Source organism: Lissotriton helveticus, chromosome 1_2 (assembly GCF_964261635.1).
Source record: "Lissotriton helveticus chromosome 1_2, aLisHel1.1, whole genome shotgun sequence".
In the NCBI taxonomy this organism is placed as follows: Eukaryota; Metazoa; Chordata; class Amphibia; order Caudata; family Salamandridae; genus Lissotriton; species Lissotriton helveticus.
Genome location: NC_136058.1, coordinates 106268107 through 106294744, shown reverse-complemented (window position 1 = coordinate 106294744; position 26638 = coordinate 106268107). Strand labels below are relative to the sequence as shown.

The following is a 26638-nucleotide window of genomic DNA, read 5'->3' as shown; positions in this document are numbered from 1 at the left end:
CTAGTTGTTGTTGTCGGAAACGGATGATACTACAATCTCGCTTCAGGGCGGAGTCGAGCTCTGGTGACGGAGAGGTAGCGTCGGTTCCGAGCTTTCGATTACCTCTCGGCGCTCCTATGGAAGACTGGAAAGTGCTACAGGCAATTTCCTGACCAGTGGCACAACAGTCTCTAAAACCATCAGCCAATGAACGTCTATCATTGGTTTTGTCAGCCAATCTCAAAGCAACACTTTGACTCACCCAATGAACAACAAACGATTATTCTGTCCCTAGCTGTAGTTTCTCAGCCAATCCAAAGCGACCTCGCTTTGCCACAACCAATAGAATGTGTTTCCTCATACCTGACTGTTTTGTGAACACCTGGGTGTCCAAATCTCCGATGTTGCTCCTCGTAAAGTGCGGGGCAGAAGACTTCAGGTGAAGAAGTATAAACGGACACCGGATTTCTTTAATGAACCGACTGTCCGGTGAAATTCTGGACAGGTAGTGATCAAACGTAGTAAGAAAGTTTTTTATGTTGTTTCCTGGGTTTACCTGTTTGTGTGGGTGAGATAAATACTTTTCAGTTGCTAGCCCTACACTCCTGTGCTGGGAGTCACTTTTGCGACCGAAACAAAAGTTTCTAGGTGTGGGAACGAAAATTAGTTTTAAATCGGCGACGACAGGTTGGCAACTATGCCCCTTCCGCTTCGCTTTTTGTCATGTTGCTTACTACTGTGCAAGTTAGTGCTAAAAAAGTTTCATTAAGATTTTGCTATATTAGCTCTGAAGACTTCAGCACCTGTGTTTTCTATCTAGAGAGCGTGATTATGAAACTTCCCTGTTACTGTGTCTAAGATCTTTAAGTATATTACTTATGTCGGTGTGTCGCAGGGATAGTAATGTATTTATTTCACATACGGAAGGACTTGCCCTTAGTAAATAAAAACTTGCTTTGAAAAGGGACCTTACCTTATCACACTTTAGTTTGATGTCCTTAATTTACTGCTGCATTCCTCAAAATGACTGTAAAAGCCCACTGTGATTTATGACCATGGGTACATTTCACATGTTTTACTTAATCTTACATTCACTTAAAATATGTACTTTTTCCAGATGATGTGGTTGTGTAGTTTCCTTTAATGCAACATAAAACTCTTTACTAGTGCATACTGTGCAATGAGTCGCGTCCATGAGTTAGGGCTGTGCTGGGCGGGTGTGGGCACCAAGGAGAGCTCTGAAGCTGAGGCTGTAGGCAGTGCCAGCCTCTTGTCTGTGGCACATAAATGTGCTCAGGCTTCATGCTCATTGTTGGGATGGAGACCGGTCCTTTGCCTGGCTGTGGAGAATGCACCATTGCTTCGAACTCCCCATAGAAAAAATAAGTGTGAGGCTTTTTTATTCCACTTCCTTAGATATGACGATTGTGGAAAGGCATCAGCCTTTCCACAAGTGTGCCACCCTTTTTTAGGAGATACTACTGTCTTCTCCAGGCCCGGTTCTAGGAATTTTTATTTGGGTGGGCGAAGGGTCCTTTCAGGTGGGCCACTCCAGCAGTCACGGCCGGCATGACTGGGGAGGGGGGGAGGGGGGCTGGGTGGGTGTTGCGCTGGGGTTTAATTAAATAATATTAATTTGAATTAATCAGCATGGAGAAGGACAGAGTGTGCATGAGTGGTTTGGGTGACCCCAGAGGGCCGACCAAACAGTATTTATGCATTCAGGAGTGGGCACACCATTCCTCCACTGCCCTGCTCTCAGAGCAGCCCTGCCCACCTGCAACCAAACATAAAATGGTGATAACTTTCAGTAGGTATTTTATGTTTCTGCTTCTCGCACTACGAGAAGCAGTAGGGCGACGCTCCTCCGCCCGAGTGTTTTATTTTATTTTATTTTTTTATTTAATGCGATTTTATATAGCGCGAACATTACCCGAAGGTGTCAGAGCGCTTTACATAAGAACCAGTTGCGATACATAAGGACTCAGGATTACGTGCGTTGCATAAAAGATACAAACAGAAAAAAATTGCAAATGTACAAGTTATAGTCACACAAGGAGGAGCATTCAAGGAAGGGTTACGAATGGATATACTCTAAGAGTCACATAGGAATGGTAGATAGTACAAAGGTCTACTGCATATACTAGTGATTAGAGTTATCTCTATATACAAAGATATACAAATAGTAGATTTTCTCAGGTCACGACCCAAAAAACCAGGAAAGCAGAGTTCCATTAAGTGGGGTCCGAGGGGGGACGCAGTCACAACACCAAGGGAGGGTGGGAGGGATACACGGGTATGGAGAAAAGGCAAATCAGAAAAAGGAAGAAACATTTAAGGATCGTCAAGGGCAAAACGAGGGAAAAGGGGAAAGGACGAGGGAATGGACAGGATGTCGGGTCAGGGTCCAGAGAAAAGCGGCCGTGAACAGCAACAAAATGGCGGCCGGGACAAAAGAAAAAACGTAAAGAAGTCCATGAGGGTGACCCAGTGAGTATGGATTAGAGTGCCAGGAGAAGTCAGAGGGGTGCATAGTTCAGAAATCAAACACAGGAAGTGCTCTCCTGAGTACAGGCTCATGGCCTGCATGTTGCAGTGGTAGCTCCCTGCGCTGGAGCTGCTGTTCTGGCTACAGGGCGAGCTGTAGCGGGAGCCCTTTCCGGGCGAGTAGTTGAGGGACAGGGAGGGAGTGATGCCAGTCCTGGGTGCGGGGAGCCCCACAGCGAGGACATGTTATCCACGATGAAGCCCTGGCTGTGGTGCTTTGTTGCTTCTGGAGGTAGCCTACAAGCCTTAGATTACATCATATCTATTTGCAAACAGTCACCATGATACAACGGATTGCTTCTGAGTGTATGCAGAGCATGTGGAGAGTTATTTGAAAGTAAGAGCAATGTCTGGACCTAACTGCAAACCCTCAAATTCTAGCAGGCCAGGCTTCAATACAGGTACTTGAATACCAAGCATATTATAATAGTTCAAGATTAAGAAAGTCCCTATTACCACACAAAAGCCTTGACATCATTGTATTAGAAAGGCTGGCTATTTACTTGTTGCAATTTGTCCAACACCATTTCTCTGCACAAGTTTAACTTGATACATTTTACTTATTTCATTAAATTAATTTTTGATACAACAAAGACATTTTTAACCCACCACGTCACTCCTTTCACGTAATCTATCACTTAGCTCTCACATCTTCACATTACCCGCTCCGCAGTAAATCTGGCGTTGTAGCACACTGGGGTGACATTCGGTCACTCCCAGCGGGGCCCGATGATGAAGCATGTCACCGACCAGGTCGGTGAGTGAGGGCTTTCTAAACAAACCAAATAGGTGTTGTTTTTCCTATGTGCTCCAACACTTGTGTGATACACAAATACCATCATGTTGCAAACTGTTGAGAATGCTTTCTTGAGGTTCCTCTTGGTAGCTCCCAAGACTACCTCCACTTACTCCTGCCATAATGAACTGGGTATTCCTTACTTGACCGATGTAGCAAAAACAGAACCACTCCTCTGTGGCACCGCATCTGGTCAACTGACATAAACCTTTTTACCCAGGGGATTATCTTAGACTGCATGTCACTTGACCATTACCACAAGATCGGATGGTTGCTTTACGTAAAACGTTTCCTAACAGATCTAGGTTTAGAAAAACATTATTTAATCCCGTCCTCCATACGCTCCTTACCAAGAAAGACTCTGAAGGCTATGTGCTTAGCACACGTAGACGAAGTAAGGCTGGCTAGGGAGGTAATTAAACCCTCAGTACAACACTCCATAGCCATCCAAACGACATTTTCTATTCAGCCGTATCTAACACATAACTTTACTGTTTTTGAGAGATTTTTGTTGGTTAGATTCAGGCTTAATATTTTCCATCGTTTGGTTGCATTTCCAGAAAGCAAAAAATGGTCTACAGATTTACCTTTTTGTCCCTGCGACGATACATCGGTGCAGACAACAATGCATACTGTATTATTCTGCAAATTTTACGTAGAACATAGAAAGATCTGGCTGATCCCAATACTACGTTTCATAGGCATGAGAAGATGTCGCCCGACATTGTTATACTTGCAGCTTCTGGAACAGGAGGGGATATCGAGGCATATTGTTAAATTTTTAAAATGTATATTTCGACATCGGTCGAATCTTTAAAAATATGCTGGGAAACCTAGGAGGCGTTTTGCGGGAAATATTTATTATTCAATCATCGCCACACTGTACATATTTGGAATCAGGGATCCGGGAAAGGGGGATGTGAGGAACCTATAAAACTGTTTTTCAGGCCTTTTTTATTAACAACTAGTATGAACTGCTTTTAGCTGTATAATTGCATCACAAATTGTACTTTTAGCTGTATTTTAGACAAATGTTTTTATGGTCTCTTTTAATAATAATTAGTATGAATTGTTTTTAGCTGTATAATTGTGTCATGAATTGTTTTTATGACAAATGCTGGCTCAATGGTTAGAGCGGCAGACCCTGATGCAGAGGTCTAGCCCGGGACCAGGGTTCAATTCCCCGCCTCGGCGGGTCTTGGGCTCAAAAATTCCACGGACCTGATAATTCTCGCCTCGGTGCCTATTCCAATCATGGAGTCCCACTCTGCAACTCTGGGCAATAGCTTGCTTAATCTCCACAACGGCCCCCACAACGCTAAGGATGCCTGGCCTCCACCTTGGGGGTGCCCAGGAGTGGACACCTCACAGGGAAAGCCAGGATGGGTTCCACAGCGGTATTCGTACAAGCGCCTTGAGACCCTTGCGGGTGAGTAGTGCGCTATACAAGTATCAATTTACATTTTATGGTTTTTTTCTGTGATAAAAAACCGAATAAAGACAAATTGAATAATGTCGCTGCCAGTGGCTGCTAGTGATATTTGAAAGTGGTAAGGCGTAAAGTTAGGGAGGACTTAAGTAGCAAGCGAGCACTGCATTTTATTTTACTCTACTTTAGCCTTATTATTTTGAAGACTGTGTAGCCCCATCAAAAGGGTCCCATCACACCCATTTCAACAGAATCACAATTGCAACAGGAGTATGTGACCACTCTGTGCTCTCTGCTGAGAGGCCAAGAATGGATGGCCATGTATTCTGAACACGTTTTTGACTGACTGCAGGCACTATGAGAAAAGTGCAGTGCCCTCAGTCTCCGCTACAGGGCTCTCAATTGTGGCATAAACACATAGCGCTGCTGGTGCAACTCGATCCAAAGGACAGGTGCCTGGAATCATGAGTGATCTGATTTAAAAACCGCTGTCTGCCACATTTCACTTTTTTTTTTTTTTTTAAGTTTGAAGTTTATTGAAATAAAAAGAGGCAAGAACAGAACAGAAAATGAAGAAACAATCAAGAGTTATGAGAAACATGAAATCATTCTTACGTAGTAGCGAAATTAATGGAGGAAAAACTTATGCATAAAACATAGAAGAGGCATTGAATGAGAGGAGCATAGGGGGATGAGGAAATATCACAAATTATAAAAGCATAAAAGTAATATGGTAAAACAGTAGATGTAACGATAACATAGTAAACAAAATAAAGTAATGTAAGGCATTCATGGTGGTTTACAAACTTCAACATTACGTATCGGAGATGAGGGAGGAGGCCTAGCAACTTTGGATAAATAATCAGTGAGGGGAAGCCATAAAAGATCACGTTTGATTGCTAAAGAAATAGGAGATACAAAATTAGTGTCAAGTCTGTGATTAAAACAGACTGCGTTCCACCAAGCAGCAAAAGAGACATCATTAGCTTGTTTCCAATGTGATGTAATATGGTGGAAAGCAATAGCTATACAAAGATCAAGTAATTTGTGTTTGTGATAGGAATCTGCAAAAACAGGAGAGAGGGAACCTAAGAAAATGTGTGTAATGGAGAATGGAATTGTGAAATTGAAAATCTTTTGTAATTGGGACCAAACTAAGTGCCAGAAACGTAACACAGGAGGGCATTCGAATATCATATGGTTCAGATCAGCTAAAGGGGATGAGCAGGACCAACAAGTAGATGGAGTGTCTGGGGAAAAGGATGACAGAAGTAATGGAGTGAATAGTGTACGATTGTAAATAAAGAATAAGGTTTGTGTGGTATTTGCAGCTCTGGAAGTACTCTGAATCTTAGACCAAATTTTGTCCCAGAAAATGAGAGACCACGTGTGAGATAAATCTTTTTCCCAAGCCAACTCAACTTTAGATTTTGTACGATCAACAGAGGATTGTAAAGATTTATAAATAAATGAAGCAGAAAGAGATTGGCCGATAGCATTAGAGATCGAAAAATTTGTGGTAGGAATAGAGTTAGTTGGCGGGAGCGAAGAAAGATATTGGGTAAGGGATGGAAGCAGTGATAAATATTGTTTACGGGATGAGGAAGGTAGGGAAAATTGTGTTCGGAGATCGTGAAAAGAAAGAGGCTGATTGTCTGAGAGAAGTTGGGAGACCCATTTTAGACCGAGGGAGTGCCAGGATTTCCAATATAAGGAACGATTACGGATTTTGAGGAATTTATTATGCCAGATAGGTTGGGTGTGAGTGGAGGAGGCAGATGGGTAAGTAGATAATAAATATGGACGAAGAAGAGAGCAAGAGTGAGAGATGATAGGGGAACATAAGGACGATACCTTAGAGGTAAAGGATAAAACTTCTTGAAAGTCGTAAGGATGAAGTAAAGAAGATTCTAATGTGAGCCACAGGGGAGGAATGCGAGGAAGATCAGATGAGAGCCACCGCATGGCTTGCTTTAAAGAAAAAGCGTTGTGATATGATTTAAAATGAGGGAATTTGACACCACCGAGGGATTTATCTTTTTTTAGAGAAGAGAGAGCTATCCGAGATTTTTTGCCTTTCCACAAAAATTTTAATAGAAGGGAGTCTATCGATTTGAAATAATGATCTGGGATACGGATAGGAATCATGGAGATAGAATAAAGTACTAGGGGCGCTAGCATCATTTTGATGGAGTCCAGTCGACCCCACCAAGATAGGAAAAGAGGATTCCAACGAGTTATCGACGCAGTGATTTTATTAGAGAGGGATTCGAAATTAAATTTAAGAGTGTCTGGAATACGGGGAGCAAACCAGATACCTAAATATTTAATCTTCGTGGGTTGCCAAGAAAAGCCAGAGGAGTCAAAGAGATGTTTCTGACATAAGGGGTTTAAGGGCAGAATTTCGCATTTATCCGTGTTGAGACGATAACCTGAAACGACGGAAAAAGAAGAAACTTGATGAAGAAAGGAAGGGAGAGTAGTTTGAGGATTTGAACAATAAAATAAAATGTCATCAGCGTAAACAGATAATTTAGCTTCTTTCTGAGGGCCATAGTGAAAACCAGAAATTGTGTCATCGAGTCGAATCTTAGTTAAAAAGGGTTCTAAGGCTATAATAAACAAAAGAGGGGATAGGGGGCACCCTTGACGTACCCCTCTTTGAAGAGGAAAATAGTCGGAACACATACCATTTGCAAAGATTGAAGCGTGGGGGCTAGAATATAGTAAAGATATCAGAGATATGAATTTAGGGGGGAAGCCAAACCATCGGAGAGCTTGAAACATAAAGTCCCATCCTATTCTATCGAATGCTTTTTCAGCGTCTAGGGAGATGGCAGCAAAGGGGGCAGAAAGGGAGGGAGCCCTACTCAAAATATTGAAGAAGACACGAGAATTATCTGATGATAGGCGACCTTTAACAAATCCGGATTGTTCAGGGCCTATAAGTTCAGGTAATAAGGGATCTAATCGGAGAGCTATAATTTTGGCAAAGATTTTATAGTCAGTGTTTACTAGTGATATGGGACGATAATTTTTGCAGAGGGTATGATCTTTGTCGGGTTTAGGTATTAAACAAATCAACGCTTCTTGGAAAGTACCTTGAGAGGAGCCAGAAGCCTCAAAAGCTTGGAATAGCAAATGTAATTTTGGGAGAAGAATGGAGGAAAAGTGATGGTAAAACTCAATGGTAAATCCATCGGGTCCTGGTGCTTTACCTCGACGAAGGGTAGAGATTACATGAGAGATTTCTGATGGGGTAATGTCCAAATCTAATGAGGGAAAGTCAAGATGAGAAGATTCTGGAGGAGGGATGTCCTGAAAGTATGTAAGAAGGTCATGAGGGTCTGGAGTAGATTCGGGAGTGTAGAGATTTTGGTAAAAGGAAACAAATTGAGCTAATATGTCTTTATCCTTAAAGAAAGATGTTCCATTTGGGCCTTGTAAGGATTCAATTTTCATTCGTTCTTTACGTATTTTAAGATAATTAGCTAGGAGTTTGCCCATCTTGTTCTGTCCGCCATAATATCGGGAATTGCATTTTAGAAGGGAATTTGAGGCTGCGTTGGTGGTATATTTATTAAAATCAAATTTAGCAGAAATTAATTCAGAAAGGGAAGAGTCAGAGTGTGAGTTATAATAAGCATATTCCAGTTTCTTAATTCTATCTAATAGTTGAGTTGACTTAGAGATTGATTGTTTTTTCTTCTGTGAAACAAAATTAATAATAAATCCTCGTGCAGCTGCCTTAAACGAATCCCAAATCATGACAAAGGAAGAGTCGGGAGGGCGGTTGAGTGTAAAAAATTCAGTAGAAATTTTTTTAAATTGGGTGCAAAAATTAGAATCAAGGAGTAAAGAATTATTAAATCTCCAACGGCCTGAATGAGGGGAGTAGGGGATAAGGTCAATGTCCACAAAAACGGGAGCGTGGTCCGAAATGAGGATGGAACCTATGTCTGAATGAATGGCGAGTTGTGCTAATGGTTTGCTGAGGAAGAGGTAATCAATTCGTGATTGAGAGTGATGAGTGGGGGAATAGAAAGTATATTCTCTAAGGTCTGGGTTACAAAGCCTCCAAATGTCAACTAAAGCATTATTCTGTATAGAGGAGATAAACTGGGTATGCATTTTGGAAGGAATAAATTTAACTTTTGAATTTCTATCTATAAAAGGGTCAAATACTTGGTTGCAGTCACCGCCAAGAATAACATATTGATCATTAAGGGTAACAAGTTTATCCGAAATAGCAGGCCAGAACAATTTATCAACACCAGTAGGGGCATAAATATTGAAAACAACCAGCGGTATTCTATCTATAAGAAGATTAACAATAACCCAACGACCATTAGCGTCGCACTCTTCAGATACAATTGAAACATTTAACTTTTTATGACAAAGTATAACTGTACCATTTTTCTTACCTATAGCAGGAGAATAAAATACGTGACCCACCCAACATCGCTTAAGTTTATTAGCCTCCAAGTCTGTAAGGTGGGATTCTTGAAGGAGGGCTACATCTGCTTTGAGTCTAGTCAAATGCGATAAAACTCGTTGGCGTTTAATGGGGTTATTTAACCCCTTAACATTCCAGGTGACTACTCGGAATGTAAATTAGCAAGAGAATGATATAAAAGAGAAAATGTAGTAGGAATGAAGTTAAGAAAGGCTGAAAGAGGTAGTAAGAATGCAGAAACGAATTCATGAGAGAGGTAGAGAGAGAAGAAAGTTGGGAGTAAGAGAAGTGAGAGCTAGAGAAAAAAGTAAAGAAAGAAAATAGTAAGAGGAGTGATAGTAAACTAGGAAGCATAGAAGAAAGAGAAGATAGATGAAGAATAGGAAACATACCAACAAATACAATAAAAGAAGAGGGGTGACGACGCCAAAAGAGGACGACATCGACAACTGAGACTCACGCGACCGAACACTCGAGGAACCAGCATAGGAGCAATTGAGGAAAGCGAAAATACACCAGGATGAGGAACATGAGGATGGGATCTGTAGGAAGACAAAAATTGAAAAGGTGCGGTGAGGGAAACATATGAAGACCAAATACATAAATATACAAGAGTAGCTACAATAAGTGTGGATTAAGTAAAACGAAATTAGGATTTCAGAGAACATTGAGATACATTAGGAAATGAGAGGGGGAAAGAATGTTGTCAAACATGGAAGACACATGATAAATTAAACTGGTCGTGTAGTGTCCATATGTACAGCTTCATGAAAACGAAGAAACTCTTCAAGAGCGTGTGGTTCTTCAAAAGTTGTGGTCTTTTCTTTGTAAGTCACCTTGAAGAGGCATGGGTGAAGTAAGCCAAACCTGGCACCAAGGTTCCGAAGTCGTGGTCGTAGGTCCAGGAACTGCTTCCGACGGTCAGCTGTTGGTTTAGCTACATCTTGAGAAAGATATAAACGATGGCCTTCCCACATAAGTTGCTTTTTCGCTTTTGCTGCAGAAAGGACTTGAAGGAGATCAGTATACTGCAAGAATAACATGATGACTCCGCGGGGTTTGGTGGAAACTTTCGGACCAAGTCTATGTGCGCGTTGAATGTTGAGGGAGGAAGAAGGAGGAAGATCTAGAATTTTCTGTAAGAAGGTTTGGAAGAATTCGGTTGGATTTGTCCCTTCTGTGTGCTCTGGAAGATTATAAAGGCGTAGGTTATTTCTCCGATTTCTATTTTCCAACTCTTCCGTCTGCCTTCTGAGGAGAGAAACATCCTTCTCCAACATCGAAATTCGTGCGCAGGATGCCTGAAGAGACTCCGTAGATTGTTCCACCAAGAGAACCCTTGATTCAAGTGTTGACCATTTATCATGGAGAAATTGCAAAGTTTTGGTAGTCTCAGCCATAAATGGTTTAAGTGCGCGAAGCTCTTCAAGGATAAGATCCATGGAAGCTGAGTGTGACGAGGAACCTGGAGAGGGAGGATTGTTCTTTAGGCGTTTGATAGAACCAGGTTGCATAAGCTTGCTAGATAGATTATTTTTAGGAATTGCTCCCTGTGTAGCCTCTGGTTTTTGAAGTGCTAGTTCATCCATGTTGTGCGTCGTAGAATCAGAGTCTGAGGACTGACGAGAAACGACCTTGGGAGCAGTAAGCTTGAGGTTGCGCTGTTTCCCCATGTAAGACAAAAGAAAAGTACAACAGTGCTGCTTCAGATTCCCAGAAAGGAAATTATGTGAAGAATTCCTCTTGTGCCCGAAAATGGTCTTCAAAAGAAGAAAACTAGATTAGAGTGCGCCATAAGCATGAAAGCGGTGAAGAAAAGGCGCCAACCACTTTGAGACGGCACTTAGTTGAGGAATTAGGCTAATGAAAGCAACGTGGAGGTTCAGAAACACAGAAGCTGAAAAATTGCAGCTGTAGGAGCATATTGAAAGAGCATGTGGCTGAGCAAGGCGGAGGATTTACGGAACAGTTCATATGGTGAGGTTCACATGAGTGAAAACCGCTATGGAGAAGATCGCGGTAAAGAAAATGGCGGCCGCCAGAATAGCGAACCGCGTCACTCGGAAATAGAGCCCATTTCGGCGGAATTGAGGGACAGGGAGTATAGCGTCCTGCTCACCTCACATTCCGATTTTCGATTATGTGTAGTGGGTAGAAGAAGCCTCGGTGTCCGTTGAGTAAATTGCCGGTGTCCGAGCTTCGTCAGCGGAGCCTCGCCGTCAAGCCGCCATCTTGTGCGGCGCTCAAGCCACGCCCGCCACATTTCACTTTTAATGTTGCCATGTTATTGGAGTGCTTTGCATGAGCACCGTTTACAATACACAAGGAGAACCCATTCACTTTTCACCGAGTGATTGGCTGTAATTAAATAAAGCAAGTCAAGAGCTCAGCATTTGCTACAGGAGAGTGGGCACAAAACACCGGTCTTAATTTAAAGAAAATTCTTGTGAAAATCTTAAGCATCTTCTGAAAATACGCCACTTCCCACCTTGAGGAAAATTTCCTCACTGAATGTGGGTAAATAACTGCCTCCCGCATTTTAAACAGCAGAGGATCTCTGCTGCATCCAGTTTGCCTGGATGAGTGCTGAGTGTGCCTGATAACATCAATAAGGCATTACATCTAAAATGGTAGAATCTCTTCAGCAAAGCCTGACAGAAATCGTTGAGAGACCTGGCATTGCACATGCACGACTTCCTGTCACAGGAGAGTTTTGGACTTTTAAGTGTAAGATTGGAATGGATCCTGGCGGACGAAGGGCAAAACATGGCAAATAATCCTCCCCCCCCAGGGGCGCAACCAGAGACAAATTTTGAGGGGGCGCGCCTAACAATTTTTTTGGAGTGGGGCTGATTCTTCCTGCAATATGCAGGGGCTCTAAGAAGGGGTAAAAAAAAAAACAAAGCCTCAATAGCACATAAACGGTCTTTTAAAGACCTGTAAAGTACTTGGTGGGGCTTTGTGTGTGCCTGGGAAACTTTCACAGCCGCGCTGACACACACGAGGGGGACGGGGGGTGGGGGGAGCCGAGGGCCAAGGTTCATGGTTCATGTTTGGGTGGGCCAGGCTCATGTTTGGCTGGGCCTGGCCCACCCGCTAGAACCGGACCTGGTCCTCTCCACGGGCTATACAAAGCTTGACAGTTATGGCTGCAAAGTGAGCTTACTGTAGTACTGGCTATTTTCCATGTTACCTGCTTTCGATCGCATCATACTGGTCTCTCCTACATTCTTAAATTGTTTTGCCAGTACTCTATGACTGGGATCTTTGTTCATCCATGAGTTGTATAGATTTTGTATGTGTGCGCTCTGTGGGTGTGTAGATGCATGTGTTGCTTGTATGAAGGATCCATGTGGACAGCAAATAGTGCATGCACCTACCAGCACTGTAGGTTCCATTTTGCATTGGTCTTACTTTGGTTGCACCTATAATGGAAACTTGAAGTGTGATCCAAGAAAGCAGACGTATATCGCAGGGCTCCTCTCAGACGTTACAAGGATCTCTTTCATGGGTGAGACAGTGTAGCTAAAATTAGCTTGAGACACAGGGCACTTCTTTGAAGCTAGGAAGTTATCCATTCTCTTTCCTGGCCTATTGTTCTCTGGGAGAGGCTACCACACAAGTTAACATGTAGTTAAAAAGAGTAACCTAGCTTGCCTGTGTTTTCTTGCTTTGGATTCCTTCTGAGAGCAAACTCCTTGTAAGCCTTGCCTTCCTGCTCACCCTTGTCCCAAAGACCACAGCTTGTCCAGGCTGTATGAAAATCACAAAAGGGTAGAACTGCTGAGAATTGAACACCTGATGTACACAAGGACTGTCTGCAACGCGAGTATAAAGGTAATATAGAAACTTTCAATCTGTGTGCCAATATTTCCTTAACCAGTTGCTTGGGGACCCACACCAGCGGCAACCAGAAGATTAATGTGAGCCGAAGAGTTGGCATGCTGACTGCCAACTCCCCTTTCCAGTTTTGGGACCCATAACATGTGGAAGTCAACTAGTCTGCCAGGAGGGCTGCCTGCAACTAACTTCGAAGGAGAGGTGTTGGAAATCTTTCTTTTCTGTGTGATCACACTCATTTTTCACCTCTTTGTTGGAACCTATTTGATTGCTGTTTTTAGCGTTCACACTAGGGCACTGCTGTCAAGTGTCCAGTGTATGTGATATGGCCTCTAAAACATAAAGTCATTGGCTAGTCTCTGATTGACATCTTTTTTTTTTTATTTATTTATTTATTTTAACTTTTTATTGATAATAAAAGTAAACATTGGACAGTTTCAAGGGTTACATTGTACTCAGCAATCGTTCATAGGTAATATGATGACACATGGTGGACACACTATAAGCTCACAAGAGAAAACAATTATCACAATCAGCACATAGCAGCAGCAGCCCCTCAATCCTGAATACCCCCATCTTGCTCCTCTATCCATCCGAATCAGGATCACTTTCTAACTGGGGCGGTTCACAAATATTTCCTCTATATTCATTCCAGTTTCCCCAAATTGCCCCCCACTTTCGCGGACATTTCCTATGTAAATACACCATCTTTTCTGCAACCATTGAGGAGTCTAAATCCTTGCTCCAGTCTCTGAGCGCTGGAGACACAGGGGATCCCCAGGCCTCGGCCACATTTCGTTTAGCGTACAAAATACCTAACGTTGCCCAAGCCTGCAAGGGGTTACTGAGGTCATTCGGCTCCCAAATGTTCAATAGACACCGTCGCGGCTCAGGGAGCAGCGAAACATGAACCACCTGGGATATAGTCCGCAGTACCTTGGTCCAATAACTAGCAATCACAGGGCACTCCCAGATAGTATGGTAAAACGTCCCCTCCTCTCCGCAGCCTCTAAGGCAATATTGGTGTGCGGCTCTGCCTATCTTATGTAGTGTGACCCTAGTGTAATACATTCTGTGTAGGACTTTTAATTGTATCAGTCTGAGCCGTGATGACACAGCAACCTCCCGAGGTGAAGAGAGCGCGGTCTGCCAGTTTGATTCGTCGAGATCACCTAGGTCTGTCTCCCAGGCGGTTTTAAGTCTATCCATAGGGTCAGGCATATTATTAAATAGCTTACGGTAAACCAGTGAAGTCGCCTTATGAAGCATGTGTTCCGTAAGCAGTCTATCCTCCAGGGGAGTAGATTCAGGTAGTTTTCTCTCTGCCGGGAGTACTGACCGCAGGGCATGAGTGATTTGCAGGTAGCGGAAACGTTCCGTCTCCACCAAGGTGAACTGTGCCGCTAGTCAAAAGTAAGGACCTTGCCCCGTCTATAAATGTCTCCAATCGTCGAAATACCTATGCGGTCCCAGGCCTCAAATCCCTTACTATTACAAAGACGGCCGAGGTGGCGTGACGTCCAAAGTGGTGTCATCTGCGTGATCGTGTTCTGACATTTGAGACGCGCTGATGTCATGTGCCACAGCTTCACCGTATGGGCCGTAGGGCCCATCAGGGCTGCTACACCCCGGGGATCATAGAGCGCGGTCATCACTCCTCCAACCCCCAGGTCATATCTATCCGCCTTGAACGCAGGCTCTGTCTGCGGGGCACGGAGCCAGTGATTCACGATCTTAAGTTGTGATGCCCAATAATATAACTGGACAGCAGGATGCGCGATGCCTCCATCAAACCAACTCCTTACCAACTTTAGTCGGGAAATGCGTGGAGGTTTGTCCCCCCAGAGTAGGCCCGCGACTAATGCATTTATGGACTGAAAGTATTTCGGAGGCACCAGGAATGGGGTGTTTTCTAGGATCTACAGAAACCACGGTAGCGTCATCATTTTAAATAGAGCGGCTTTTCCTAATAGGGTCAGCGGCAGGGTGTGCCAATGCCTCACATCCGTGCGGAGTCGCTCTAGTGGTGACAGCAAGTTATGGCGATAGAAAATCTCCTGATTCGGTGTCACCCACACCCCCAAATACTTGAATGGTCCGTCAGTAACCCTCAAGGGGCAGTCGTTCGGGAGGGTTGGTGGGGGCCCTTTGAGGACAAATAATACCGAGTTGGCCCAATTGATGGTGTATCCAGAAACCCTCCCAAAAATCTTACAGATGTCAAGGAGGACCATGAGAGAACGCCTGGGGCGAGTCAAATAGAGAAGAATATCGTCAGCGTATAACGATATGCGGTCCTCCCATGATTCAGTCCAGTTAAGACCCGTTATCATGGGGTCCCATCGTATCCATGCTGCCAACGGTTCCAGAATTAATGCAAAAAGCAGAGGTGACAGGGGGCATCCCTGACGCGTACCACGACCCAGCCGGAAATCCCCGGAAATATGGCCATTGGCCACAACATGTGCCAGTGGATTCGTATATAAAAGTTTGACCCATGCGCAAAACTTCGTCCGAAAGCCAAGATGTCGCAGCACCGCAAATAGATACGGCCACTCGACCATGTCAAAGGCCATTTGCGCATCTAAGGACAATATCACAGCCGGTTCTGATTGGACTGGGATCTGCGCCATAACCGCATGAACTCTACGTAGATTTAAAGCAGTGCTCCTGTTCGCATTAATCCGGATTGATCCGGATGCACCAGAGTCTCCAAATGTGGGGTTAGGCGTGCAGCGATCATTTTAGCCAGTATTTTGGCTTCCGCATTCAATAGCGAAATAGGGCGATATGACGTACAGTCGTCTGGGGGCTTACCAGGTTTTGGTATGGCTATAACGTTGCAGTCCGTTGATCTCTAGGTAGTTCCCCCACAGCCAAGCTATCGTTAAACATTTGCAATAGATGCGGAGCTACATGATCCGAAACGCGCTTGTATAGTTCTATCGGGATACCATTTGGCCCTGCAGCCTTACCCGACTGCAGGGAGTGGATGGCGCTCACGACCTCATCCACAGTAAAGTCAGACTCCAGAAGAACAGCGTCTGCATCTGAAATGGAGGGCATTTGAATATCTTTAATGTAAGTCTGTGCCTCCTCAGAAGTCATATCTGAAGAGGATGTGTAAACCGCTTCAAAGTAGTCAGCCAAAGTGTTTACTATGTTGAGGGGGAAGTGTGCACCACACCATCGGCGGAACGGAGCTGTGCTATCGTCTTCCGAGCCTTGTCTTTCTTTTCAAGCCATGCTAGAAGCCTCCCTACCTTATCGCCTACTTCGTACACAATATGCTGAGTGCGCAGAAGCCTTTGTCTGACTTGCACCCGCTGATACTTCTTGAATTCCGCCTGTTTAAGGCGTAGTTGACGCTGCGCCGCCTCAGTAGGAGCTTGATCGTGTTGGACCTGCAAAAAGTCTAGGTCTCGCTCTAGTGTTACCAGGTCTTCCTGTACAGTCCGCCTGTGGCCTGTTATGGAGGCTATCGCCTGGCCTCTTAGCACCGTTTTATATGCTTCCCATAGGACCCCAGGGGAATCCACGGAAGTGACATTCTCTTGGAAGTAACTTGCTGTAGTCGTAACTAGGTCTCGTCGGATTGACATCTTTTAATTTTCTATATACCCATAGTATTTGGTGATGAAATTACACCCAAAGCATGAAAAGTTAGCCTTTACCAATGGACTGCAGCATTTATTGTGCCATCCACCAATGTGACAAAAGAAAATATACGTGCAGGCCTACCATTGAAACCTGACTGCCTCAGTGTCAAACCTGCAATGCAAACTATTAAATTAACCCTTTTTGACAGATGAAAACCTCAATTTTAAACATTAGTAATACACCCTTATGTAAGCCTTGTAGTCCACGAAGTAAGGTGCATGGTATTTAAAAGTGGGACATGTAGAACATTAATGTTACCTTGTCCCTGCAGTGAGAATGCTTAAAAGCTATTTCCACTGTGGCAGGCCTAGCTGTCCCATGTGGAAAACCAGAGTACAGATTAAAATATTAATACTGTATTTTGGAAATGGAACTAGCTAGAATAATAATTAAACCACTATTTTTAATAGTTAATAACAATCCATTAAAATGATAACATCAATTTATTTATGATTTTTAAAAAAGTAACTTTTAGAAAGCTACCCTTTTCCTGACCGAACTGTCAGAAGGCTAAATCACATATGACTCTCTAGCTCTCAGCCTGTGGCCAGCCTTAAAGAGGTTCGAATGAGGTGTAAAATGCCTCTCAAGCGCAAACAATAGGCTGACCTGGACGAGCAGAGTTGATTCCTCTCAGCTCAACAGAATAATTTCAGAGTCTGTGCTGAGGACATCCTGTGACACCATAATGGTAAATCCTGCTTGGCACGTCTGTTGAGCCACAAATAGCACTTGTTCTGCACTTGAAAGAAAGAGAATAGGATGCCAAGACAATCTCAGTGTATCATGTCTTGTGTATCCTCTGTCTGGCTGCTGAAGGGTCCTGCTTTCGTCCTACCAGACTTCTGTCTCTGTGTTTGTTGTGGGTACTAAATTCTTCAAATGGATTTTAGTGTCAGATGTGGGAGGACACTTATAGTACCATAGCACACTCTTCATAAATATTCCCAGTCCTTAGAGTCCAAGTTTAGTGCGGCTGAAGACTTTCACCATATTGAAAAGGCCAGGCACATGGCATTTTGTGACGGTTGGCAGTAAGGCAAACTGGAACTTCTGAAAAAGTGTTGGCCCGGGATCTTTTACTATATTGGTTAGAGTGTGCCCAAGAGTCACACCCATCCACTAGTTTGTGTCAGACTTAAATGTGGCGCCTCCCGAGACCCACTTCAGAACACTCTCTGTAACAGCGGAAAATTAGAACAGAACTGGACCTGCCATCTGTGACATGAAGGGAGCCTGAAGAACTGGATCAGCTCCCTCTTGTGCCCAGGACAAAGAGCGGGTACCAGTGATCATTTGGCTTACCTCCTGTGCAGTTACAGGAAGACAACAAGCAGCCAGAGGCCTTTTCTTGGACATACCCAGCTTAACAGTGGCACATGGACCCGAATTGGACTCTGCTGTTGGCCACTGCCTGATACCTTGTGCACTCGATAAGTGCTTTCCCTAAGTTCCTGGGAGGGGGGCTTCGTAGTGTACTCCTGCGGTTGGCTGGGACGTAAGACTAAGGGCCTGATTTGGTGTTTGGTGGATGGGATACTCTGTTACAAATTAGATGGATATCCCATCTGCTGTATTACAAGGAACATTTAATATAATGCACTTTTAAAACAGTGAACAGGATATCGGTCAAGTTTATGATGGAGCATCCCATCCGCCAAACACTAAATCGGGCTCGAAGTCAGGTGGTAAAATCTCTGCAACAACAAACTTGGCTCATGTATCAGATCCACGCTCCATCATGGTCAACCTTATATTGCGCCTAGGTCCTGGTCTACCACAAACATGGGCTATTATTTCTTTGGCTCCCTCTTGTACTCCGAACAAAGTGGACTTCAAGGGTAATAATGCTGACCTCCTGCTAAAGCTGTAGGGACACAAGAAGCTATAGAGGCCTTTTCCCACAACTGCCCATCTGACCTGTGACAGCTGGACCTAGACAGGACCCTGCTGTTGGCCTCTGGCTGTCACCTTGTGAGTCTCTTATGTGCCTCCCCTAAAGTCCTGGGGGCTTTAGAAGTGTATTCCTGTGTTGGATTGGGACTTAAAGAACTAAGTCGGAAGGAAAAATCTTTGATGAGGATGTGCCTCGTTGGTGTATTGGACCCGTGCTCCATCGCAGTTAGCCTCAAATTGCACCCAGGATCCCCATCTACCATGACCTTTGACTATAATTTGCACTTTGTGCTGCATGGTGCTATTTCTACTTAAACAATTAAAAAAAACATATCTGTGGGTCCCCTTATTTGATCTGTGTAACTTTGTTTATTAATTACTCTTTTTTTCTAAATCTGTTTGGGACTTTTATTGTTTTGCATTTTTGCTTCATTATTGTTTTGGTATTGTATAAATACTTTACACATTGCCTACGTTAAGCCTGTCTTCCTTGTACATAGATACACGGGGGGTTAGATCAGGTTAATTTAGTGACTTAGACTGTTCACCCTGACAACTGTTGTGATTATTTCTTGAAGTAGACAGTCACTCACCTCAAGTAATAATGTCGTTTTTCACAAGCATGCTCAATGGCTGCAGACAAGGGACTTTAAAGATGTCTGTGCATGAAAGAAACACTTCCCAGGAGAAGCCAAGGCTGTGAAGGGGATCAGTGAGGCAAAACAACCCCACTATCGCAACAGGGGATGCAAACTGCATCAAGAAGCAGTGGGAAGGTCTTGAGGCCAAGATGTGTTCACCTGGAAGAGAGTGACTTAACATCGGGGCTGAGGCTGTCTGGGAATCCTCCAGGAGGAGAATTCCCACTTGTGACCTACCGCTGAAAAGTGCTTCAGCGCTGTGACAAATTAGATCATCTTCCAAGAAAGACATTATTTGCTGAGAGAAGTCAAGATCCACAGGAGGTGTGGCAGTGCTGAGAACGAGGGTAGGCGCCTGCTTTTTTTGCAGCGGTCACACACCAGTTTTGACAGGGACATTTGTTTGAGTTCCAGGGTTGAAGGCTGACAGCCAACATCCCTAGGCAGTTTAGGGACCAGTAACCGTGGGAAGAGTTGATTAGCCTGACAGAAGGGGCTGCCTACAACTAACTTAGGAGAGAGCACAGGCAGCATTGGAGGCTCCCATGCATGAAGGAGACGCTGCCAAGGCCGTGAAGAGAGTCAGCAAGGCAAAGCAACGCTACTACTCAGACAGGGTTTGTGACGACATCAAGAACCTGTTAGAAGGTCCCGAGACCTGTCTGCCTCTACCCAGGAGAGGCTGGATCGACACCTGTGCTGAAGGTTTCTGGTAATGCTCCAGAAGGAGAATTCCCACTTGTGATTTTTTGCTCTGCTGAGTGTCAAAGTGCTATAACGAATTTAGTCTTTAGGTACGATTGTACTTCCAAGAAAAACTTCATGTGCTGAGAGAAGGCACGATCCAGAGTAGGGGTGGCACCGGTGAGACCCAGAATGGGCACCTGATTGTTTGGGAGGAAGACTTGGAGATTGGACCAGAGGGAGAGCGATGCATCAAGATCTCTGACTGTGAACTCTGCGACCCCAAGGGCACCTCTGACTGACAGGTGCTGGCACTGTCATGACTTACTTGACATTGCATGCACCTGTACCAGACATCCCCCACAACTGGGTAGTAGTTGGGGGGGCCTCACGGTTTTCACACAGTAAGCAGTGAGCCACACACCATCAGGAAATGGCCTGCTCCTGCTGACTGCACCGTATGAAGGAGCCATATGCACAGGAAAACCTCACAAACTATTCCATAGTGGACATAAGTACTACAGAACCGCATCTACCATGGTGGGGAAACCTAAACTGTACAAAGAGAAATAGCAAACCCCACAAGATTCACTTCTGTAAGCTTCACCGTGATATTCCTTCATTGAGCGGAAGGCCAATGCTATTGCCTAATGAGACTGCCTCCACTGTGTGTACCATTTCCCATTGGTACTCTTAGAATTTGTACCCTCTGTGCCTTATGTAAAGTATATTTTCCCTGTATTTAGAATTAAAGTACTTTTTGTTTCCTTCATTTTAAGTGCTAGCTAAACAGTGACTTAATGATTGCTACTTTATGATTATAGAGTTCTGAGGCTTTAATCCCAGACCACCTCCCTGAGTAAGTCCTGGACTTTTTTTCTTTACTACCCTGAGAGTCAAGTGCTAAAGAGGCATGTATGGCCTCAGCTGAGGAGGTACTCATGAAGAAGGGATGAAAAGCTAGAGAATGACTTAAGGCTTTGGATCGAGCTGTATCATGATTAACTGGCCTGGAGCTCCCAAATGGGCACACAGAGCACCACTTTAGGGGATAACTCTGTGTGCTCCGATGTGGAGTATAATGTGGAGGGGGAGAAATGCCTTAAATGCTTAGTTCTTGCCCCAGAATTTGGAGGGAGGGGGGCGGAGGTGGAGGTTTCGATGTCTTGCATCATTGTCATTGTATTACATGTCAATGTGTTGCCTTTGCTCACTACTGAGTGCACACCCTTGGTTGTGTTCTTGAAAAACTTGAAATTAAGTTTACAAAAAAAAAAAGAAGCCTGTATGGTGATCGGTTTTGGATTCAATAGTATGGTTTAGCCTCTGGACACCAGTGGTAAATGTCTTTCTCTGGTCAATAAAATCTGAGCCCACTACCCTCTGAAGGTCCAAGGACTCCTAAAAATGTTTCCATGCTCATCATTCATGCAATTGTTGGCCTCTCTGCATAGAGCAATGGCAGAAATATGTGCCAGTAGGACTCCCCACTTTATTTTAAAATGCTTTCAGGATGTATAACAGTTGAAATAGTGACAGTGCCACAAAAAAAGAAAATGCTGTTTTCCTAGTGAAGAGAGACCTCAAACGATGACGTACACTCACAAGGGCAGTGTTGAAAATATAGTGGTGAATACAAAGGCGATGATGTGAGATATGCAGATGGAGACTTTCAGAAAGATGTGGAGGGGGAAAAGGTGTAGGCGATAAACATAATGTTAGAGATTGAAAAGGAATGTGTTGTAAAGGGGAGAATCGGAGCAATTGAGATACTCCATGGACCGTTACCCCTTCTACAGAGCCTCATAATGATTTAGTGTCCAATTTGTAGAATTGGAATATTTTGATTTCTAATCATTCCTTGCAATATACTTCTTGTTATTGGTTTGTCTGATACTGCTAAGAAGCATTGACAAAGCCAATAAGGCTGGCTTGTTTTAATTGTATTTTCGATGTGTGATGTATCAAGGTGCAGTAACTGAAAACTCAGAAAGAGGCACCCAAATGCCAGATGGGTGGCAAGCTACGTGAAGCACAGGAATCTAACTTGCATAATTTACGCCTCACCTCTTGGAAAATATTCCTGGTTATTCTTCTTTGTTTTATTACCTCTCCCTCCCCCATGAAACACTTTGTAAAGCATTGTTTCTCTTTTGGAGGTACAAACATAAACATGGCAACCAATGTAGGGTCACTACTGAAAACATTGACTCCGTGATCCATGAGGGGTGGAATCGGAAATAGCCCATTGTTTACTAGTTCATATGCGTTATATTATGCACACTACTCCCAAAGAAACTGTTAGCAAAGATACATTTGATCATTAAGCAGTACTGTCTTGCATTGTTCGGCACAGACTGTATATTTGAGGTAGCATGACGCCTTAATAAAACTGAATTATTTATTTCGCACAAGCATCCTGTTGTTTCGTATGGAAATTGCATACATTTCGATGGAGTCAGTGACCTGTATAATGCACACCGGATGGAGAACACAAACCAGTCTAGCTGATTGAGGCATTAAATAAAGTTCCAGCCCTACTTACCAAACGCGTCCCGATTCTTTCTGTTCCTCCACGCAATCTCCCCTTCCATCCGCTCTGAATCTAGATAGATGCTTAGTAAAGGCATCAGCGTGGTAAAGGCAAGCGTAGTAACGCTTACAGGGTTACGGAACGCATGGTTCCGCCTGAGTGGTAAAGGTAATTTCCCCTACACAACAGATGTTACAACTGCTACAATCTGATGTGGTGTACCATGCGGTATACAGATTCATCACAGGCCGTGAAATCTGGTGGACAAGTAACTTAGCTTGCCACATTCACTTTTTAAAAAGGTAGGAGACAAAACTCCCTGAAATTTGCGTAAGTAGGTTCAAAGCAAAGCGCTACATGTATCCATTATTTACACAATCTTCTGAGACCTATGTATGGGCCATAATGTTGTATATGATTCTATTTTAGGGCAATTTACATCCTTTGTAATTTTATGTCAGTCTTAGCTGACGTTAGGATGTTTTTTAAGTCTGCCTTCAGAAATTCACAAACGGCATTGAATGCTAAGCACAAGTCAATTTATGGTCTAATAGCTTGGTTGCACACTGTTGGGAGTATTAGCTGTTCTTTGCGCATTTGTACGCAGATTGTTAGAATGTTTTAGATGTCCAAATGCTGCTTATGGCTTTTTAATTGTATTGAGATTCATATATTGTAATATTTTATTATGAAGAATTGTATTGTACTCTTTTATGGTTTTTAACGGAATAACATCGCCTGACTGACTAACTCTGTGATTGATCGAATATCAATCTTACACAACACACTCTTACCCCCATCAGATTCCTGGCTCTAATTAAGACATTGCTGCTGGTATTTTGGAGCAGCACACTATTCAGAATGGAAAAGCCAGCTTTCTAGTTTGTTTTGAAACTATATAGTGTTAGAATTGAGTCTCGGGTAGCACAGGAGAGCATTTCACATTTGAACAACTAGATAGGAGATAGAGAGACTACCAGGTTTAGTGCAGCTAACTTCAGGAACCTGAAATAAGCTCTTTGCATAAGGTGGAGGTTGTACAATTGAAATACATTTGTAGAGCTTCCAATGAGAAAACGAATTTTGAGACATCCCCACAATAAGCCAAAAAGGCAATGCTTAAGACTTTAATTGTGGACCTTTGGCTACCGAGAGCCATTACAGTTGTTGAAGTTCAAATTGCTCATGACATGAAATTCCAAGTATGAGCGTAATAGCTGTATTGTTTCTGATTTTGTGCCACAGAATAGGATCTTTTTGAACTACCAGGTATAAAGAGTTTTCATAGTCTACGATAGATAAAATTGAGCTTTTGACCACCTTTTTGACTACTTGTTAGAAGTAAGGTAAGGGTTGTTTCATTATGTGTACACTGAAGAAATAAGAATCCGATACTGCCCTTACCTGAGGTTCCACAGAGAGCTAAATACCAAATTTAAATGGAAGATCTGACACTGGGATAGTCGCGGAACAGAGTCCAAGAGTTAGGCCAAAATTTGGGCTCGGTGGAAGGGGAACTATCCAAAAGCAGAACCTCAAGTTTAGATAAACAGATGGTAGCCCAGCATCTCTAAAATCCACTCACTGCATCATCCAGATCCAAACAAGTCCTAAAAATGATCTGGGTGCTGTCAGCATAGGTACAGAAGTCAAAGATAAGAAAAGTAATGAGCACTGTCAGTGCTGGCTGGTAGGCAATATAGAGTGCCGGTCTGACATGGGACATCTGTGAAACATTCCTTACAAGACAGCTGATGAGGAAAATGTGACCTTTTGCTGTCTGTCTGCTGTGTAGGATGTGCTGCATCCCCGGTGCATATCCTGGGTGCCCATTGATGCCAATCAGGAAATGAGAATGCTATGGTTAACAGTCTAACATGGTCAAAGGATTTGGTACAATCAAGGGTAGGACAACACCACTATTCCCTTCCTTCGTGCAAAGTGCATACAGGATGGCAATCAGATTAACTAATTCCCTCTATTAGGATAGAAACCTGCTTAGACTGGGTCAGGCTGGTTAACGTGTTTAAGGAAACATGAAGCTTGTTTATTAGCAGCGTTCTCCAGGTGTTTTGGTTGAACATTCAATATGAAAATTGTCAGGATTCACTAACCATGTGCTTGAATGCAGTGGGTATGTTGCATTCTTCCATCTTTCACCGCCCCAACAAATGACCACATTCACAGAAATATGAGGGCTAGTGGTATGGGTGGGGAAAAGGGAACACAGACCTCAAAAAATCATACAAATTTGACTAGTATCCCAATTCAACCATGTTTAAAGGAGTAGCACAGACACTTTACTACTTGCTTGGGGTAGTATGCACAGAGTTCTAAAGCCAGCAAAAAGATAGGGGCCCAGCAGAAGGTGAACGATCTGGGGTGACCATGCAGAAAGGGCAGATTTCCCACCCTCCAGATAATTAGTCCAACACTGCCCTCCGTAGAATGCCAACACGGTCTTGTTGAAATATACTACAGTCATTATTGATATTGATATTATTTATAAAGCGTGTGAATGCCCGAGGATGTCTTGGCATAAGCGTATGCTATATTTGCAACAAAGGAAGACTGATAGGAGAGTGTAAATAGCTAGCATTTAAGCTTTTTCCTGAGACTAATAGGGGAGTGTAAAAAGCCAGATTTTAAGTTGTTCCTGAAACAGGTGGGATTGGACTTATTTTTTCAGTTAAAAAGGCAGTGTGTTCCAGTGTTTACAAGATGAGAATACAAGTCTCCTGCCACCCGAAGAGACGTGGTTGCATTTGGGGATTATCGCAGTTTTAGATGTAGCAGATCGAAGAACTCTCCTAGGCGTGCACCATAAGAGTTTCTTCCTTAGGCACTCTGGACCTATATTGTGCAAAGATGTGTGAGCCATACAGAGTGCCTTAAAGGCTGCTCGCTTTTTTATTTAATGACAGTTGAGCTCCACTAATATGTGAGAAACCAATTTAAATTTGGATATTCTCTTAAGAAGACTGGCAACTGCATTCTCAGCTCAGTGTCAAAATGTGATCTCAGGCCAGCTAATGTGGTAGGCATCTGGTGTGACAAGGTGACAGCGGAGTGCTATGATCTCAAGAGCGGTCCTGTTGCTCCCAAATATATCCCAATAGTCACCAGCAAGAGACTATCTTCCTGCTTTCCTAGGGTTGTGAAATCTCAACTCGCTCCTATGTTAACATTCTTTGACTCAGCATTACTTGGTCCCCGGAGCTTGTTTGCTTGGATAGTGGTGTGGCTTGTTGGCTACGTTAAGCCTTCTGTGTAGCCAGTTAGGCCTGCTGTGCTACAGAGTGACACTCATCTAGAGAGACCCTTCCTTCAGTCGAGCAAAGCATGCACACAACAGAAGAATACAGCAGTTTAGAGTCAATCTTAACCTTTATGCAAAACTCTGCCACAGCCAAGATCCCTACTTCTTAGATTAAAACATGAATAGGAGATGCCAAACCGCCTTACAGAACAACAGGATAGCTACTCCTTTATGGGTTGCTTATTGCTATCCATAACACCGAATACCTCACTGCTACTCATTGGGTCCCGGAATGGTTTAACTTTTTTTTAACATACAACCTTCAGGACATATTTTTAATAAGGTTACCAAATTTAAAGGATATTAGACAAAAAAAATATTAGCAGTTTAATGTACAATGCTGAGTCTTATTTTGTAAAATAAGAGAGAAAATGAATGTAAAGACAGAAGTCATTTTCTGTTACAAAAAGGGAAAACCATGTGCCTGTAGAGTTCCACATTGATCCCTTCTTTCCATGAAGGCATAGCTGTAGGAGGTTTGAAGGTGTTAATTGTTCACCTCTCAGTGACTGGTTACCTAAACATTTGGATATTTCATCCGAATTTATTTGATATATTAAAGTACAGTTTTGCATTTTGCAATATTTTGTCAAAGGTAGTACGTTTTCCCTTATTTTTGCTAAACCACCCTAAATTTACTTTTTATGAAGGACTTTCTTTTGGCTAAATAAAGTCAGATAAACACCTCCCAGTTCTCTTCATCCTCTGCTTGCAAAAATCTCATGTAGTGGAGTAGTGCTCATTCTAATGGAAAACGTCAAGATCTCAGAAATTAAAGTTCTTAGTATGGACAGGAGGATTCTCCACTGAGGAGAAACCTAGGGCAGCTAATGTCACCACCCTAGCTGTGTCCAAGAT

At 43.3% G+C, this 26638-nt stretch overlaps 1 protein-coding gene across 8 annotated transcripts in view; it reads left to right on the top strand.

Moving 5' to 3' along the window:
- Window positions 1–311: 311 nt before the first annotated feature.
- Window positions 312–26638, top strand: part of PATJ (PATJ crumbs cell polarity complex component) — a 1530963-nt gene continuing 1504636 nt past the window's right edge. For 2 of the 8 annotated variants that reach the window (XM_078669616.1, XM_078669595.1), the window contains exon 1: window positions 312–500. The gene's annotated coding sequence lies outside the window, so the exon portion shown is untranslated. The remainder of the gene's footprint in view (window positions 501–26638) is intronic. The other 6 variants (XM_078669605.1, XM_078669585.1, XM_078669639.1 and 3 more) reach the window with 5 other exon arrangements.